The sequence below is a fragment of the Amyelois transitella genome, chromosome 16 (assembly GCF_032362555.1).
Source record: "Amyelois transitella isolate CPQ chromosome 16, ilAmyTran1.1, whole genome shotgun sequence".
Taxonomy (NCBI): Eukaryota; Metazoa; Arthropoda; class Insecta; order Lepidoptera; family Pyralidae; genus Amyelois; species Amyelois transitella.
Genome location: NC_083519.1, coordinates 1,479,502 through 1,495,375, shown reverse-complemented (window position 1 = coordinate 1,495,375; position 15,874 = coordinate 1,479,502). Strand labels below are relative to the sequence as shown.

General features: G+C 39.1%; 1 protein-coding gene and 1 long non-coding RNA gene across 2 annotated transcripts in view; one reads left to right on the top strand and one right to left on the bottom strand.

Moving 5' to 3' along the window:
• The window catches only part of LOC106140945 (RNA-binding protein MEX3B), a 61,396-nt gene that overhangs the window by 25,927 nt on the left and 19,595 nt on the right, over nt 1-15,874 (top strand). The gene's annotated exons all lie outside the window — the stretch shown is intronic.
• LOC132902614 (uncharacterized) lies at nt 335-2,351 on the bottom strand. The gene is made up of 3 exons (XR_009657186.1): nt 2,131-2,351; nt 1,610-1,715; nt 335-713 (listed from the first exon to the last, which is right to left on the bottom strand). It is a non-coding gene; the product is annotated as an uncharacterized LOC132902614 (long non-coding RNA).

Below are 15,874 nucleotides of genomic sequence, written 5' to 3'. Positions count from 1 at the left end.
TTAAAATATTTAATTCTTTTACTACCATAAATTTTTTCACTGCATTTTAATTTTTGAGTACATGGTGGCTTCATTTCCCGAGCAAGAATTTGTTTTTTGGTATTAGTAGATGTGTATGCTTCTCCTAAGTTTCGTTTGATCTTTTGCTGATTCTGCTTCCACTTGGTAGGGTCGGCTTTACGTTTTCTTGTTAATTTCTTAGATGTGGACACTTCAGCTATGGTTTCTGTTGCAGAAGACAAAGATGTGGTGGTTGATAAACGTGGTCTACTTCCTTGGTTATAGGTAGGATCATTATCGCTAAGATCGACCTCACTTTCTCCAGAATTTATCAGTGAAACATGATAATTTACTGCAGGGGCTCGACGTGCAGGCGTCGTTTCAATATTATTAAAATTGAAGGTGAATCTGATATCTGAATTTCAGGTTGTTTGTCTTGAGGTGTTACAGATTTTTCTCTATTTATTGGTGTACCACTACGGGATGATGAACTTCTACTACTACTGCTGCTGGAACTAGACGACGAGCTGGAGTAGAAGATGCCCTTGATCTCATAGATGTAGATGCAATAGTTAAAGTGGTGTCAGTTACGAGAATATTGGGAGTAGTATCAGAGTTATTGAATTTTTCAAGACTATCAGATATTGTGTCGTCATGTTTTGGCGGACTACATAAAGGAATATTCTGTTTTTCAATAATACCTGAGTTAAAATCTGAAAAAAAAAAGAGACAGTGATTGCAGCATATCACTCAACTTATAGTTCTATTAGGTTCAGAACTATTTAAAAGTAGCATTCACGTAAAAAATCGCATCAAAATCAGTGTCTTAAAAACAGATAGGTGAATCTATGTTTAACAGATACATACATAAAATCACGCCTCTTTCCCGGAGGGGTAGGCAGAGACTACCTCTTTCCACTTGCCACGATCTCTGCATACTTCCTTCGCTTCATCCACATTCATAACTCTCTTCATGCAAGCTCGGCGGTTTCGGGTACTTTTGACCTGACCCTTTACCAGGACGTCCTTAATTTGATCAAGATATGTTCGTCTAGGTCTTTCCACTCCGACCTTTCCCTCCACACTCTCCTTGTATATCTGCTTAGTCAACCTGCTTTCATTCATCCTCTCCACATGACCGAACCATCTCAACATACCCTTTTCTATTCCTGTAACTACATCTTCTTTCACATCACAACATTCCCTTATCACCCTGTTCCTTATCCGGTCACTCAATTTCACACCCATCATACTCGTTAACGCTCTCATTTCCACTGCATTTATTCTGCTTTCGTGCTTCTTTTGCCATACCCAACGTTTACTCCCATACATTAATGTCGGGGCCTTTTTGGATAGTTTCTGACTGCTCATAAAGGCATGCAAAGCTCCATTCACCATGTTCCCCGCGTTCACTCTCCTTTCAATATCACTATCACACTTGCCATCTGATGTAAACTTTGATCCTAGATATACAAACTCTTTCACTTGCTCAACTTTTTCAAGATTTTTTAACAGGTAGGTGTATCCAATTCAACCAAATAAGGATAACAAAATTATAAATAAGCAAAATGTATGATAAATAATAATACCTAATAATTTTAAATCCAACCTTATCTTTTGAACCTGTAGTTTTTTGTATGATTCGAGCCGGTGGAATCGACGAATTTAGCATGTTCAAAATTTTTTGTGAACACGGCGACTTTTCTTAAAATATTCTGAAAATAATCATAGTTCATTTACTGAATAAATTCAAAAATATCTTCAATATTTATTATTTAGTTAATTCAATAATAGTAAATTTAAAAATAGTGATATATATCATTTTATATTTAAATTGAAAATGAAATTGAAACTAGAAATTATATTAAAGTAGTTGAGTAGGTACCCAACTTTGAAATTAATTAAAGAAAATGTACCATATAAAGACATAAATTTAAATCTGCTCCTAATTAATTCCTACAATTTAGTGCTACATGGCATCATTCAGATATATTTACGAAAAATATTTACTATGTTTGTATAGTAAGGGATTAATTTGAAATAACTCCACAAATCGAAAACTATTTTGGTACTAAACGGATCTTAATCGAAATGAGCCTTTGTAGTACAAACAGTATTTGTAGTACTTACCAGATTATTCATGATAGACGGGCCTAAATCGAAATCGGCTTCCACGCGCGGCGTGATGCTTCCACAAATACTGGCGCCTTACTAAATGGGCCTCTTTCGCGGGAAGAAGGACGTGAGGAAATCCTCCGTGTGAAAGAGACACAAATTCAGCGCTCGTTTGATTTGAGCCTTTATTCTTTTTTTATTAAATTGTGGTGCTAGAACTGTTTGTTTTGGGCCGATTTATCACAAAAAGTCGAAAACGGAAAATTTTGAATTGTGCCCCTCTATTACTAGGAGAGCGATATTTCAATGGATGTCCATGAGCGAGTCGGCGGCAAATTAATTTGTTTATCTTGGTATTGGGAGGTCGCCTGCTTTCCTCCATGCCTCGGAACAATGCGAAACCGCTTTTGTTCGGTTAATAAGCTTGTAGGACATAGGTATTACTTGCAGCGAAATAAAACTTCTTTTGTTTATCCTCTTCCAATTGAAATCATGGATTTTGAATCGGGGTTAAAACCTACCATACTTTTGCGAAGACTCGCCTTCCTGCACAGGCAACCTGATTTATTCTTACAAGATTTTCTTTGCAAAAACTACCAGGAGATCATAAATTGACATGAGATCAATTATTTCTCGCGTTGCAACGAACTGACCTATCCAACAACGCTAGAAGCACTTTCTTCTAAACTCAAAATGTAACCGTAACTATGAGCGGTCGGTTTCCGGCGCCCGTGACGTCACAGTCTCGCCGGTCGCCGCCCCTACTACGTAACCTTGGCGCGACGCGAGATGTGCCGCGCTGTACTTAGGGTCACCAAAACACATTGGTAAATCCTAGGTATTAGAAATAGGTATTGTAATTAATTTTCATTTGTGGCTTTAACATCTAGTTTGGTTTTCTTACCTTTGATTTTGGTACCGCTGAACTATTTCTTAATTCAGAACATTATGGATGTTTGTCCATGGAGTTCAGATCTTCAAAAGACCATTTACCTGTTAAATAGTCTTTAGTAGTTACACCTATTATATGCTTCAATATGATTCAATAAAAAAATTATGATATAGTCGGCGACCCTATCCGCCGCCCGCGCGCGCTTCACCGCCTCGCTGTCTTCGCTTTCGAAGTTTCGATTTCATTGTTCCTTTTTCAAAATCAAAATTCGAACACAGATTCTTCTAAAAAGCTCAATGAAAAAAAAAATTGGATCTGTTTGCGTGTAACAAAGCCGCTTAATATTCGGCCGGATACAAAAATTACATATCGAATGCCACTTATAAGAAACAAGAACAAAATCGGCAGTAATTTTTCACACGATCCTCTGCATAGTTGCCCTAAGCGCAGCGTGGCGGGGTGAGCGAACTCGCAACCTGTAATTTCGGACCGCAAAAGGAGCAAAACGCATCGAGATCAGTGATTAAAAACCTTTGTCGGTTCTACTAATATTTATATTTTCGCAATACGCCCGACATCTAATTGGCGCTCGTATATTTTGATGTAGGTACATTCTGTACCCTCGGCGCCGACCACCGCCGCATCATTAGTTTTCCTGGTAGAGAAATCATAAAGCACTCCATTTTTTATGTTGCCTTTATGTGCCGACGTGACCCCAGACGGAGTCATGGAAAAATCCATTTCCTTTCAAACTGCTACAATTTTAATATTCGAGACGCGCTGGCTATGCCACTAATTCACACACTCGTTTCGTAAATAAGGCTATAAATAGAAGTTAAATTAAATAAATATCGCAGGTACAGGCGACTAGTTTTAACTGGCCATTGGTACTCTCGATCGGCCCAAGGTCTGGGATATTGAACCTGGCTCGGAGCAACAGCACGACAAGGTCCGCCGTGAAAGGGACGGATGCACTATCACTCATTGTTATGGGGGAAATGTCGCGGCCTCACGCACCGCCGCCGGGCCTGGCATTCTCCGGACTAGCTAAACCTAGCTCTAATCGGCCGGCGTTTGATGCAAAACAGTTCACCAGGAGTGACCCCGGGCACTTCCTCAAACACGCCCGAGCGAGACAGGTGGGTGCAAGGATTAAAGTGCACGAGCGCAGAACAAGGATAGCTATAGGACGACAATCGCATCGGTCGACAGGGACGGCAGAAGTGCATTGCGCTGACGCATCACGCACGACACGACCGCCTGACTTTCTTGTCGTTTTGTCGCTACCCCGCGGCTTTCGGTTTCTGTTTCGACGAATGTCGCTTATGCCAATATTAATCAAGCCGCGTAATTAAATCCGCCGGTCGGACCGGTCGTTCGGTTGGCATTTATAGGTTCCCACGCGTTGATGTCATTTTTGTTATGTACGGCGGCCTTCGGGAGGGATGCGCGTTCCGGGCACGCTCCCGCGGGTCCACTGACCCACTGCGCCGCCCGGATTCCATGTTTATGCTGCGTCAGCATTGCCGACCTGCTTGCTCCCTTCAATGGAAACCATTCAAGAGCACGAGCAGGAAGCGTTCGACGGTCTAGATGCAAATCGAAGGTAAACGTGCACAGCGTTCATTGGCATTAGGTATTAAAAATAAATAATGTCAGATTCGGAATGTTAGCCGCGCATCGGTCGCCCTCCCGCGGAGCTCGCGTGAACTCTTTATCGCCGGGTGCGGACTCATCGTTGAGGAAATTGAAAACCAAGATTTATTACTTGCTAATCACTGAAATTGTTTATCGTAATATTTTTGAATGTTGCACAACGGTACGCACGTTGAGCCACCACGTGTTGCGTTATCTATGAAATCATACTTCTAATGCGGTAGTAGGTTCTCACGACACGGAACAGTCCATTCACACCCATAATGTCGAGCAATCGCGCCTCGTTCGCGGTGTTGATGGTTAGCTTATTTACCGGGCAAACACGAGATAAGCCGTGAACGCCTCGCCTGTGCTTCCCACATCTGCCTCGACCTTGGTTCTTTCAGTCCCTTGTGTAACCTCCTTATCAGTCACGCTCCCCTGGTACCTCACGGCGAATCCTGAGTTTTCCGGTCCCGATAAAGTCTTATCGTCGAATTAGAACGCATTCTGAGACACGTGCGTTATTACAAATCATAAAACTAACGTTATGAAAGCATCTTTCACTATCGTTTACGATGAGGCTAATAAAAATAAAGTTATCCACGTGGACCCCTCGCGGTCGCCTCGTTAACATAATTACTGAGTTTCGGCTGCACTGACCGGTTTTCGACCGAAATCTCAGTTCTTTTGCGCTTTTTATCGTGCTTCTCTAAATCAATGTTAGTGTTTGTGCGAAACCGAAAGTCAAGATTAATCTCTCAAATTTAACAGAGTATAAAAGGCTTTAATATCTAAGCGCAGAGCACAAAACTGGTTGTGCTAATCATGAATGTGTAAAAAACTGACTGGCTTAAATAGGGTTGTGGAATTTCAAAAACCAAATTATGACAAAAATTTGGCCTAATAAGTATTCTGCGCGGTTTATGAACTTGCTATCACTGAAACTGTTAGTATAATAAAATGGTTTCCATAACTACGATCTCCTTGGAAATAAGTACGTACCATTCAGCCTGGTTCTATTAGTAAGTACCTGCAAGCTATTGCCAACCCTATAAAAAGTCGAAATAATAGTGGGTAAGCTAAGCGTTTTGTTGACACAGCGCCTACTTATGAGCGATGTTCAGGGCGGTCCTTCCGTGGCCTTTATTATTCCGGTTATAAATTAAACTGCTCGTTAATCGGCCCTTTAATCCGTCTGGGCGTTGACTCGTGCCACAGATGAGATAAATATGGAGACCTAAGCTTAGTGTGTGAATTTAGAATTCTAATTGACAAATTTTGTCGGACTATTTTGAAGCCACTCAGATGATCCATCTCGGTTACTTTAAATAAAATATAAATGAAACCAAAAAGATGGCTGAATTAGATACTTATTTTGTACAATAAGTTCTATACTAGCAAGACCGAATAATAAAATTAGAGTAAAAAAATGTTCTTCCTTTTTTCATATTTCCCCGACGCGACGTCCGTGGGAGACATTTACTCCATCAGATAGATGACTCTGCTGTAACTACTTATGAACGGCACACATTGTCCTTAGACAGGACATTGGAAGTAGTAAAATTTAAACGATTACCCGGCGGCATACGTGCGGGAAACTCACAGTGGTGGTCCTTAGAGTCATCGGCCAGGAATGTGGTGCCTACACTGTTTTCACGGACCACAACCAGTGTATGTAGTTTATTTTTTATTGAAGTCGCATTTATAGCACCGACTACTCACATGCTTAGCTTATTACTCAACGTTTTCAGTCCTGTAGAGAGTTTTGGTCCTGTGGATTTGATCACTCTATGATTTAAACTGTTTTAAATTTATCTACGGTAATGAACAATATATCAATCAGCTTTAATTTGTGTGAATCGAAATCGAGACTTGAACCTGAGAACTTATCAACAACTAAAACGTCTACACCATATCATCCATATACAGACCAGCAGACACCCAATCGACAACAGATGATCGTACCCGAAGTATTTTTTCTGTTATTGTTAACCTCGAATGATACACTGTTTGAATATTTAGCTATATCCGCTGACTTCACTGCTTATAAAAAATGGCGAATAATTAGTCAATAAAAATTCCGCCGATTATATATACTCGTTGTTACACGGGTGTTACGTAATTGGAGTAAACGACCTAAGAGCTGGTGGACCAGGCGAAGGTCTTAGACCACGTGGTGTCGGCATGGTTATTACAAATACTTAATAGCGATCAACTTTTAATCACATCATATTAGGCAACACCGAATTGTTAATAGATATAGCACAAAACTCATTCATGGGATCTATGGGTATTTATAAGATAACAGAATGCAAAATTTTCATGATGTTGAGCACATAAGTAGACGAAGAGGTAATAATGATAACTCGGGTTACTGTTGATCCAATTTCTGGAGGATTAGGGGAGACGAAAGGGTAAATAGAATAGACGGCGGGCTGGCGACTGAGTCGATCCTCTTTTCGGGGAAAGCTACTATTTACGTCTGGTTTCCTAGTAATCTTTTTGAGTATATAAGCCTTTCACAAAGCAAAATCCTTAAAATTTAATCTCACTTGAATATGAGTGCTGACATTCTTCAATACAAAAGGCACGAATATGATGCATCCTGGATAAATGATTCATCATTCGGCTTGTACAAGCCAGACAATTAATTGATGGTAATCAAACTAATTTCTTTTACTGTTAACTCTAAACAGTGGTTGACACATTCGGGTCACATTCTCATATCCACATCTCCCGAATTGAATCTCGAGCGATCAATCAAATGGTGTTGTACTGTTTACTTCTTCTCGGCGTTTGTGAATTCGTAAACTTCCGATTTTATTTACAAAATTGCTGAGTATAGCTGGTTCGGTTGTTGCCGTTTTAATTTGGGCGTGTGTTGAGCGTTCGATGGACTGTGCCCTTGACCGTTCCGGCGCGGCGTGTGCGATGACTCCGTGTAAACAAATTGAATGAATCGCGTACGCTCACGAATGTACTCGCTGTACTCCATTCATGTGTGAGTTAACGCATGATAATTCGAGTGGTCGTGCGTTTGACTAACAAGATTACGTACGGTCGTCCCGGGCTTTGGCGAAAAACCTTCGGGTTTCTTGTTAGTCTGGCGGGAATGCGGGAATACTAGTCGACCATGTTTGTTCTCGACGCTGTGAAGGCTCGGAATAATAATGCATTGTGATCTCGAGTTTTTTGAAAGGTTTACAACGACGGGTAGCGATAACTCAGTATGTTCGTGAGGTAGGTTTTTTGTTTGTTGTGTTATCGTTAACACGGTTAAGTAAATTTGTGTTTAAGATAATTTCCATATATATTCAGACTATCCTACGCACTACCTACTTCTTCCTTCCTTTAACCAAAGCACGTCAAATTAAAACAGTTCCGAGTCTTACCAAGGCGAAAACATCTTGAATTAAAATAATATCATTTATTAATTCAAAATCGCCTGACCGGCCCAGCAGTATGTCTCCGAGGCGGCGGAAACCGCCGTCACGCGCTGGAGGGCGCCCCTTCGAGACTCCACCACGGGTACTTAAAGTATTTCATTTCGTTCCAATAAGAGTAGTATGTACTTTTTTTAATATTTCGTTTGAAGGTCCTTTAGGTCTTCTAAAATAGTGTCTCTTTGTGGATAAGGTAAAAGAGGTGTTCTGAAAATTGGCGACTAAGTCAAATCACAAAACAAAAAGACACCTGGCTCAATCCAGAATCATGGTCAAAGGCGCACCCATGGAGATCCAGAGAGGTGTGGATGTAACCGGGACTAACTTCAGAAGAAAGTGAACTTCTTTTCTACAAGACCAACGCAGTTCCATCATGGTTTCATCGCAGTTCAAACTAATTTCTGATATTTACCAATTGCAACGCGATAGGCTTTCAACATTGCATTAATGAATAAGTCAAGTGCTCGTTTAAATTTGCACGACGTACGGTGGTGCATATGTATATACAATGCAAATTGCAGGTTGAAAAACATTGCTGTAAATAAAGTCGTTCCCTTCGTTGCGTAAATTAAATTTTTAGAATTTGTCTCGCATCTTGACTTAAATAAGTAATATATCACGTATTTACCGCTTACAGGCAGACAGGGCCAATAACTGGAAAAAACTAAAAAGCTACGTTCAGCTGGATTGCTATGATGAAATTGAGAATGAAATTATTCATTAATTTAATTATGTGTTACCTTCCCTACGTAGGTACCTAATGTCAGTCAGCGTTCATAATTCTGTAATCGTAAAAATCCGAGCTCTAGAACATTCCAGACGAATTGAGAAGTAACTCTTCCTTTTTTGAAATATGTTTTCGAATACGCGATCCTCGCTAAACCTAGGGCAATTTGCGGAAGGCGCATAGCTAGTGCATCGTTCGGCTCCAGGCGGAGGGCGGGGTGGGGCGCGGGCGCAGGGGGGGCGGGTGAACGATCGCCCGCGCGACCGATCGTAGTCGAAGGTCAAGGCTGCCCATCGAGATGGTAAGACTGGCCGCTAACGGACGAAAGAAAAAGTGACAGCCCAAACCTGAATAGAACGCGAGGACGTATAAAAATGAAAGCTATCGCACGTGCGAGAGCCCTAATTCGGAGAAACGAAAGTAATTCAATTTTAGAACTATATTGCTAGGCAGACTTCGCAGACAGGTGTGGAGTCCTGCGTAAATGTTGATCATCTTTTTTTTAAAAAAGGAGCAGCTTGGTTTAATTTATACATTACTGGGATGCTCCAAACTTCTTTTTGTAACTGAACCAGTATTTTTTAAGATTTTAACGAATTTTCTTTATTATGTATTAGTACGCAAAACTAAAACCATAGTGAAACCTTTTACGCGCTCAATTATCTTACTCATTGAAATGACTTGCAATATTAGCGTGCGAAATGATCTCGATCTAGAATTCTATATCCTGGTAGTGCTGAGGTCGTTGACATTGCTGATTCAACCAAAATACCGATTAACCTATTTCTTTGAGTTGCAAGTGGCATCCGATACCGGACCGGCTCAAATTGACCGTGTAGCGGCCGAGGTGCCGGCTAATTGTGTGCGACGCGACGCACTGGATATCATATTTGTGAGAGAGAAAAAAATGTAACTCCATTGTAGCCAGGGCCGGAGTCTGTGGCCCTTGTGTCTATAAAAAAAAAAAGAAATTATGTTGATTCGTTCGGAATTTGTTTAAATTGAATTAATAATTGAAACATTATCTCATTTAGTGTAAGGAAGACTTATACTTATAACTTCCATAGATTTGTCCTATTTCAATTTTTGTTCAACCAACTTTAAAGCATGACGAAAACTGAATGTGTACATTTTTTTATAACGTCGGCTAAGCTTCGAAGCTTGAAGTGTTTATTTAGCAGGCATTTGTATTAAATGGTAGCAAATTGTACAGAAACTAATTTTTTTTTATTGAAACATTTGAATCTTCAGAGTATTATGAATTAAGCATTATTTAGACAGGAATTGACATATTAACAGAATACATGCTAACTACTATTCGCCGCCGCCGAGCTGCTATAAAGTTGGGTCCATAGGCCATCGCCTCGTTAATCCGGCCCTGGATTTATAATCGTGCTCCTTTTGCGCTGCGTCTGCGTCTGCGCAGCCGAACACTAATTAAAATGTTCGGAATTGGATCTTTTGTTTACGATCTGTATCATTTTTGTTTAATGAGTTATTTCGCTCGCCAATTCGGATAATGACCGGTCGTGGCCATCAATCTGAACGATGGACGCCTTCGATACCTTTTCTTAGTAGATTCCTTAATGACTTGTTGAAGAACAGAACAACGAACGATTGTTATCTTATTGACTTTGCTCTGTGTTAAAGTTTTATGCCGAAACAATTGGATATGATTGTTTGTGAAGGTGCCACTTGTCGTGTTTCATGATATGACATTTGTATGTTTGTAATTAATGAGGTTCTTCGAAGAAAGGTCAATACGACCTTTAATTGAGTCTAAATATATTCAGAGGTCCTTTTTAGAAATATATTCTTAGTCCTATTTAATAATATAATATTTGGTAGTCTTTAAGGAAATATGATTTTTCATTTCAATATTCTAATCCAATAAACATTATCCTTGACAAGTTTCAGGGAAAAAGTAATTTTACTTATGAGGAATAGTGGTAACTCAAGTGGAATATAAAAATCAATGATCTTGTTAAATCTTCTGTGAAGATATTATTCACGGAGTCTTTTCGAACTAAATTCATCAAGTATGCAGCCCCGCCATATTTTTAAGACTTATCCATTCTCAACGTGTAAGAGTAATCATTTGAAATCCGAACATGGAACAGACAAATTTTTTCACAGTTTAATCTGATTTTCAACGCTAAGGAATGTCCGTGTTAACATCCTTTTATAACTGGCTGGCACGTTAAAAGATCATTAAAAAAAAAACCTTTTATTGATCTGTTCCGAACATGGTTAGGCGTTGCTGTTTTTTTTAATATAACGATATGATCGTGATATAATATTGACTAACAATGTGTGGGTCAGATCTGACCGTAAGACTTGAAAAAGTTTCTATAACCTATTTCAAATTCCTAAGGCAATGTACATTTTATTTACATTTGCTTTTACAAATTATTATTATTTTTAAAGGTAATCAAAATGGCCAAATAGAGATTCCCTATCATTTAACTTTGAAGTCATCAGTTGAGGAGGAAGACTCCTCAACTGATGACTTCAAAGCTCAGAAAAATGATATGAATTGCAAATTTTGATGCACTACTTTTACTCACTAAATCTCTTCCGCCACCTACATCGCACTGTTTTATTCTTATAAAAAACGCTACCGATAAATCGTTTGACTAAAGCTACATTCCTTACAACAGATATTATTTTCCTTGGCATTTTCCGAGACCTTTCGTATCGTCCTATTCATAGTTCGGAGTTATCTATACAATTTGATAGTACAGTGGCTGATGCACCTAGCCGTCTAAATGTCACTCGGTGAGCAGACGCCGTTTTTAGTCGCTCCGAAATAGACCGCCAGCGTTCAACAACCCCTTACATTCGTCATCGGCGCCCGGCCCGCACTCCACACCCAATACATTACCACTCTACTTAACAAACACATAAACACGCCACAAACAAACACAGTAATGGACATCAAACGTAGCGTACGCCACGCACGCCCGACAAAAACTTTTCCTGCGTTCATTGCGCGGCGTCTTTCGGCGTATTGAGGTTACAAATGCGCATTATAAAAATAAGACCCCATCAGATTTGTGTAATTCGACGCTGTCAGATCCAACACCAAATTAATTGAGATTTCGTTCCGATGCAAACTCCTATAATGATATCACTGCAATTTACGACCGTCATTATGATGAGGCAAAAACTCTTCACGCCCGCAATGCAAAAAATGTAACAATCGATTATTTAATCATAATAATACCGATTGAATCGGTCTCGGTGGATACGCCGCATCGGAAACTCCATAACGGCTATGTAATCCTGGTACAAGGATCGTAATCGCCAAGAGCAAAGTCAATGGTCCCATTGTCGAAGTAAAGACGCTGAACTCCGATGTTTGCGAAACTTACAACTGAATGTTTGTAAACAGCTCCCGTACAATTTACACTTTTTCGTGGCGTCTCTCCAACAGCTGGTTTTTATTACACAATCGGGATTTTATTGAGCCTACGCCGTCTATCAAGAATGCAGGAAGCGCCCATCTGCGAAAATCTTACGCGACGATAAAATGTAGCACTCAATTTTTTAAGTCTAGATTCTTTTTGTCGTAAAGAGGGGACAGTATATTCATTACATGGTTAGTTTATCCTGTGTATGTGCGAGTATTTTGCGGAGCTCATAAATTCTTCACGTTCCTTTTATCAAGTAAGTAATTGTGAAAAAATAAATTGATAAGCCCTTATAAAATACCAGTAGGTATACTTAAATCGGTTCTTAAATTTCAAGATTGATTAACGCTGAGCTTGCATGAAAATAGTAACGAATGTGAATGAAGCGAAAGAATATTTCAGGGATAGGCCTATGCCTATGCCTATGCAAGTGGTGAGAAGTAATCTCTGTCTACCCCTCTGAGAAAGTGGTGTGATTTTTATTTATTATGTATGTAATTCTAGCCCATTCAGCCTGTTTATTGACAGTCTACTCTAAATTTGGGGTATAGCCAGTGCATAGACATTTCTACCAGAGCTCCGTTATTTCTAGCTTCGTCAGAGGCGCCAACTTTAGATTAGAGAGCTCATCTGCATTCACAGGCGTTATTTGTGGACTTTATAACGCTATCCTCCAACCAGGTCCTTGGGGACTCACGCTCATAACATTCAAATGGGCTCCGGGTTAATCATTTGCCAGGAGGCGTGCCCAAAAGTGCCTTCAATTTCTGAATGGGATTATGGAATGTTTTGATTTGGCATATTTTTGGTTTGACAGGCGAGTTGATGAGGTTTTTGCTCGGGTGCCTAATTGTTTTAGTTTCAAGGTCTGTGTTTGAATTTAGGTATCCGTCTTTCTTTTTAAATCCGCAGAAGCTCCCAAATGTCGAAACATCTCATTCCTCAGGAGTTTTCTTTCAACCTGGAGGTAACAATATCGAAGGTTATGTAGGCTGTGCTGTTCTAGAACGGGAATATTAATTCAGTCTTCTGCACTATCAGAGTCATGTAGAAAAACACTAAGAGGATTTACCATACATTACGCAGCCACTGTGATGCACACACTTGTTGCTTCTGAAGTCCTATTGAAGCTAGCAGGACGCTGAAAATATTTGAGACAGCCTGTGTTTTCTCACCATTTTGTCACTGGGTATCATATGCGAATCTGGACTTGATATGTTCATACAGATCAAGTTAAGTTATTGCTGATGGTTTGATAATGAAGATTTTAGGGTCAAGTTACACTCCTGCGCAGCGTGTGGCGCGTAACTTCGATATAGCGTGTTCAAAGACGCGGAAAGTTGGCAGTTTTTTCGACTCGGAGTTTTATTTACCTCGCTTATGAAACTTTATCCTGTTGACCTTTAAGAACGTATTGTTGTTTTATTATACGGCATGGTTTTATGAATTGTTCTGTTTAAATTATTTTTTGATAAAAATTGCGTCCTGTCACGAGAATACGTTCTTCCTGTATGTAAATAAGATGTAAATTATGATCGCTTTTATGTATACAGCTTCGTGAAAAATAAGTCAACATTCATGGAATTTCATACTAATATAATATATATTCATACTAGGATATTTAATCAAAAGCCAACACGTTTATAAAAATAAATCAAAAGCAGATTCTACACAGTACAATTTCGAAATGCACATAAAACGATAAATGAATGGAGCAAGAGCGTATACGAAAATTGTTTCATCTTCAAAATTTTCATAAATAAAACTAAGTAAGTCTTAACTTTAACAAGTGCTCCGCACACTAAATTATGTGGATGGTATAGATGAATAAAATAGAATAATCATACGAATGTTTTAATAAAAATCTCTAGGAAAAACAAATGAAAGACTTCATAAAGGTAAATATAATAATAAAAGTCAAAAATAGATCGCTGTGATTTTCCTCAGTACATTATAAAGAACCTATCGCGATTCGGTTGTTTATTGCTCCGCTTTCTTTATATAATTTTGGGTTCTTTATATGACACACGTGTGTTTTGGGGGGAGAGGGGGCGGAACGTCACACAATATTTGCGAATAAGTCGATCCCCTTTTGTTATTAGACTCAAGTAGTGATAAAGTACTCTACAGATATTTTCGAATACAACAGTTTCTGTTACGCTTTTGCACGATTTTGATGAGATTAATTATAAAGATACAGAGAGGGCATTACATAATTTTATTACTAATATTTAAATGAACTATTTATTATAATACCTATTTTTATTATAATACCTATTTCTATTATATTTTGAAGGTTTTTTTAAGTTAAACTTTACGCTTTAACATTCTCATCGTAACATTAACTATAAATATTTATCATCTTAACTTGTGAGGAAAAATATCGCATTTTGCAACATGAACACAAGACCTTGGATGATACGCATATTGATAGGGTCAGAAAAATAACACATGTTTTTATATTACCAACGAACGTTCCTTTACAAAGTACAGTCGACCAGTAAAATAATGTTTAGGTTACTAAGTATATTTTACGAGTACCGTCCATATATAAATCCATAGATGCATACAAATGTTAATATTCGTATTTTTTTTATAAACGCAAAAATATTTTAAAAATATAAACATCCAAATCTGGCATACAGAAATAGTTTATCATGACCGGTTATCGAACCCTAACTTGAATAACACATTACTAACCACAGATTGCCGTGTTGTTCCCGGCACCAATATAAAAAAGAATAGGACCACTCCATCTCATTTCCCATGGATGTCGTTAGAGGCGACTAAGGGATAAGCTTATAAACTTGGGATTCTTATATTAGGCGATGAGCTAGCAACCTGTTTTTTACTATTTGAATCTCTATTCTATCAAAGAGCCAAACAGCTGAACGTGGCCTTTCAGTCTCTTCAAGACTGTTGGCGCTGTCTATCCAGCAATGGATATAGACGTGACGATATGTATGTGTACGTAGTCAAACATACAATGTGTTCTTCGTTACAAAATGTTACACTATCAACCGTTAATTTCCGCTATGAAAATATTCTATTTCCACGACCTGGCTTAACCCGGCTGGCGGGGTCAAAACCGGTTCAAGTGTCCACTCGGCCCGCGCCGAACGGGTTAACTTAGTTGCCGTATACAAACAAACTCTAGTGTGGAATAAGGAGGGTTAAAGGTTAATATTGTGACTATTTATTCAAAAATATTAAATTTAAAGTTACGTTAGAAGTATGAAGGGAGCTTGTAGTCTCTGTCCACCCCTCCAGGAAACAGGAGCGATGTTGTATATTAATATTTTGCCAAAGTTAGCCATTCAGCTAAACATAGTCTTGAATATTGTAATGGCTCTGGCTACTCCGTAAGAGATGAAAACGTGTATGTATGTATGTGTAAAACATAAACGTGAAATTACTCCGTCAGATATTACATACAGTTACCCTGTGCTTCCTATCAGGATCAAGGTTACACATCCAATGTGCCTGAATGTGCAGCTTTCCCCACGATGTTTTTCACCGTGAGACCATCGGTTAGCATCAAATCGTCCGTTATGGTACTATAAATAACTCGTTTATTATAAAGAGTCTACTTACTGCCAGCCTACTGCCACAGGGCACAGAACCGACTATTCAAGGCCGAGCAAAG